This window comes from Myotis davidii, unplaced genomic scaffold, assembly GCF_000327345.1.
Source record: "Myotis davidii unplaced genomic scaffold, ASM32734v1 scaffold874, whole genome shotgun sequence".
Taxonomy (NCBI): domain Eukaryota; kingdom Metazoa; phylum Chordata; class Mammalia; order Chiroptera; family Vespertilionidae; genus Myotis; species Myotis davidii.
Genome location: NW_006285611.1, coordinates 152,395 through 157,494, shown reverse-complemented (window position 1 = coordinate 157,494; position 5,100 = coordinate 152,395).

Below are 5,100 nucleotides of genomic sequence, written 5' to 3'. Positions count from 1 at the left end.
GCATACAAGTTCAGTAGCGTTAAGTATATTCACACTGTTGGGCCACAATCACAACCATCTATCCCTGGAACTTTTTTCATCTTGCAAAGGTAAAACTCTGTACTCACTAAACAATAATTCCCTATCTCTCCTCTGCCCCAGCTCCTGGCCACTCCCATTCTATTTCCTATCTCTATGAATGTGAATACTCTAGGTATCTCATGTAAGTGGAGTCACACATTATTTGTCCTTGTGTGACTAGCTATTTCACTTAGCACAGTATCTTTAAGGTTTGTCCATATTATGGCATGTGTCAGAATTTTTCCTTTTCAGGTTGAATAATATTCCATCGGTATATATATCACATTTTGTTTATTCCTTAATGGACATGGGCTGCTTCCACCTTTTGGCTACTGTGAATAATGCTGCCATGAATATAAATGTACAAATATCTTTAGAATTCTTGCTTTCAAGTCTTTTGGGTAAAATACCCAGAAATTGAATTTTGTGTCATTTGATAAATCTATTTTTAATTTTTTGAGGAATAGCCATTCTGTTTCACAGCTGCTACACCATTTTACACTCCCACTAACAGTGCACAAGAGTTCCAATTCTTTCTCATTCTGGCCAATACTAGTTCTTTACTATCTTATCTAATAAAACGGGAATATGCAAATTGACTGTCACACCGTAACTCTCAAGATGGCTACACCCACAGCGGAGGCAGGGATTACATAACACAAGATGGCTGCACCCATAGCAGAGGCCAAGTTCCTGTAATGAGCCTTAACAAGCAATCAGCAGGGACCTGTGGCTGTATGGTGCTGGGCTGGGTCAGGGGACCTGAGGCTGTGCCCCCCGCCCGGCGGGGCTTGACAAGGGTGGGGCCGACCAAGTCTGGATCTCTCCCAATGGGGGTGGGGCCAGCTGGGTCTGTGTCTTGTGTGATTTTGAGGAGCCACGGGTGTGCGGGGACATGACTCTGGGTCCTGCAGCACACCCCAGACTCTGACAGGAGGAAGATTTTCATATACATTTTACTAATTTTTCTTTTATCTCTGACACTTCTATTATAGAGAAAGGGCAAGCAGCAATATTAAAATATTTCCTCTAATTAATCCCCTTTAATGTGCATGAACTTCATGCACTGGGCCACTAATTTTTATGATAATAGACATCTTGACGGGTGTGAAGTGGTATCTCATTGTGATTTTGATTTATATTTTTGTATTAATTAGTGATATTGAGCTTCTTTCATGTGCTAATTGGTATATGTGCATCTTCTTCAGAGAAATATCTATTCAAGTCCTTTGCCCATATTTTTTAATTGGAGTGTTCTCTGTTACTGAGTTGTTGGATTTATTTAAATATTCTGGATGTTATAATTCCTCATCAAATACATAATTTAAAAATATTATTTTTTTCCTATTCTGTGGGTTGCCTTTTCACTCTGTTGGTAGTGTTCTTTGATGTACAAGAGTTTTAAATTTTGATTAAGTCAAATTTATCCATTTCTTATTTGTTGCTTCTGCATATGGTTTCATATCCAGAATTCACTGCCAAATCCATTGTCATGAAAGGTTTTCCTATATTATCTTCTAAGCATTTTATAATTTTAGCTTTTATATTTAAGCTTTGACTCCCTTTAAATTAATTTTTGTAAAGGGTTTAAGGTAGTAGTCCAACTTCATTCTCTTGCAGGTGGACATCTACTTTCCTCAGCATCCTTGCTGAAAATACTGTCCTTTCCTGTACTGTCTTGGCATCCTTGTTGAAATCATTAGACCATATATGTGAGGATTTACTTCTGAGTTCTGGGTTCTATTTTTTTATTGTTTAAAGTATTACAAATAGTAGTATGTACTAATATGTCTCCTTTTCCCCCATTGACCTCCCCCCCTGCCTTCTCTGCCCCTCCTGCACATGCCCTCACCCCTCTAATGTCTTTGTCCTTTGGTTATACTTATATATGCATGCATACAAGTCTTTTGGTTGATCTCTTACCCTCCTCTACCCTCCCCTGCCTTCCGGCTGAAGTTTGACAGTCTATTTGATGCTTCTTTGTCTCTGTATATATTTTTGTTCATCAATTTATGAAATTAATTATATTCCACAAATGAGTGAGGTCATGTGATATTTATCTTTCTCAGACTGGCTTATTTCGCTTAGCATAATGCTCTCCAGTTCCATCCATGCTGTTGCAAATGGTAAGAATTCCTTCTTTTTTGCAGCAGCATAGTATTCCATTGTGTAGATGTACCATTGGTTTTTAATCCACTCATCTGCTGATGGGCTCTTAACCTGTTTCCAAATTTTAGCTATGGTTAATTGTGCTGCTATGAACATAGGGGTGCATATATCCTTTCTGATTGGTGTTTCTGTTTTCTTGGGATGTACTAATAGTCCTAGAAGTAGGATTATTGGGTCAAATGGAAGTTCCATTTTTAATTTTTTGAAGAAATGCCTTACTGTTTTCCTCAGTGACTACATCAGCCTGCTCCCACCCGCAATGCAAGAGGGTTCCTTTTTCTCTGAATACTCTCAAGCACTTGTCGTTTGTTGATTTGTTGATGATAGCCATTCTGACAGGTGTGAGATGGTACCTCGTTGTTTTGATCTGGGTTCTATTTCATTGGTCTATGTGTTTTTCTTTATGCCAGAACCACACCATTTTGATTACTGTACTTTTTAGCAAGTTTTGAAATCAGGCATGGTGATACCTCCAACTTTGTTCTTTTTCATCTTTGTTTTTAGTATTCAGGGTTTCTTGAATTTCTATATAAATCTTAAAGTGGATTTTTCTACTTCTGAAAAAAAAAATCACTGGGATCTTAATAGAGATTACATTCAATGTGCAGATTGGTTTGGGTGGTATGCACATTTTAAGAATAAATCTTCCAGTTAATGAAAAGGTTTGTCTTTCCACTTATTTGTGTCTCCTTTAATTTCCTTTAGCAATATTTTATGGTTTTAAATGTACAAGTCTTCCACCTTCTTGGTTAATTTTACTCTCAAGTATTTTATTATTTTTGATGCTATTATAGAGGGAATTGTTTTTGTAGTTTTCTTTGCATATTGTTCATTGTTAGTATATAGAAATGCACTGATTTCTGAATGTTAACTTTGTATCCTTCAACTTTACAGAATTTGTTTATTAATTCTAACAGATTTTTTTGTACAACACAGTTAACTTGCTATTTAAAAACACTTTTTAAATACCATTTAAAAACATTTTTTAAATACCATTTAAAAATTATACAATAAATATATTCTCATTGATACAAATTCAAGCAAGCCAGAATAATATAGATTAAAAAGTGAATGGGTACCCTTCACTTCCACTATTCCTCCCTCCCAACCAATTGCACTCTGCTCTCCAAAGGTAACTGCCATTAACAGTTTGGTATTTGCTCTTCCATGTTTAGTTCTTTAGTATTACATTTTTAAAATTCCATCCTATATGGATGATACTAGAGAATGCTATTAATATTATTTAACTTTACTCATAGATTGTGTAAAGTAATGGAAGTAATAGAATTTGACAAAAAAATATATATGACCAAGTTTTTGAAGTATAGTGTAAAAATGTTGGTCAAGAAAATAAAATTCATTCATAACAATAAATGTGCTTAGGGACAGGATCTGAAGCTAACCTGGTAAATACAATTGATATGATTAGATAATCCAATTCTGTATTTCTTTTAGTTTGTTTAGTTTGTTTTATCCCATTTTTTTTAAAAGTTGAAAAATTCAAGTTTTATTGAGATTACAATTGATAACAATTATATTTATTTTGGGTGTACAATTTAATATTTTGATATACAAATATATATCATGAAATTATTACAACAATCAAGCTCATTACCATATTCATCATCCAAAATTGTTTATCATTTATTTTGTGGAAAGAACACTTAAGATCAACTCTTAATAAAATAAATTCCAGTACATTCCAAAAAGGGGGAAATAAAATGCATGGATTTGAAATAAAGAGACCTTGGTTCATGTACTGGTTAATGTCCTCACAACTATTACTTGGAATATGACAATAGATTGAAAAAAGCATGATTGAGGTAATGTATATATTTTTAAAAATCTAAATAATGCCATTTGAACAGCAAGGAGAATACTAAGATGTGAGGAATCTATACATTAGCTGAGTGGGACACAATGTGAATGAAGCATCGTTTCCTGAGTCCATGCAAAACATTGTCTCTGTGCACACGAGCTCATGAAGGAGACAAAATAGACATGACTGAAAATGCATTTCACCTTGGGTCCTACCAGTTATCTTCCATCTTTGTTGCTACTGCTATGATTGTTCAAAATATTGATGTCATTCCAGCAGGTGGTCAGTTAATTCATTTATCTTGAGTTTTCTAACCCAAAGTGAGCTTGTGTACCAGGAGGCTGCAATAAGCCAAAGTTAGCCACAGTGTGAGGACCTGTCAAAGGTGACTTTTTTCTTTTTTGTGGTTCCTAGTGAAAAAAATCTTCCCATATATCCACTGTATCCTTGAGATAAAAGTTATTAACTCAATCTGATTTGAAAATGTTATTCTGAGGTGGCATGCTTTATATTCTATATAGCGTAGGTTCTTTTAAAAATTAAAGTTATTGGGATGATAATGGTTAATAAACCTAGATTCCTGAAACAGTTTGTTCGTGCTGTCTTATCATCATTCACACATTTACTTACTTTATTGCTTCCTGTCTTACTGCACATTCTTCTTGGTTTAATCTTATTTATCTTTAATATACAGTGGCTACTATAAAATATATATTACTATTTTTTCTGGTTAATTTTACACCATTTTAAATATTTAAGACTTTTTTATGTTTACCTCTGCAAGTCTAAATTCAAACAAAAATTTTATGTGATTTTCCTTATTTCTAAATAATTTCAACTCTGACCTTGAAAAAGAACTCAGAACTTCAATTATCTGGCTACAATATTTATCTGATTGAAGTGAAGAAGACTACAGGGAGATACCAGAGAAAATGTTTTATCCAGAAGAAGAAGAAAACTTAGCCTGGTAAAACATTTCTAACTTTTGATGCTGTAATTGGACTGACAGAACATTAAACAAAGACCCACCTTTGCCACTGAATATTAAGATT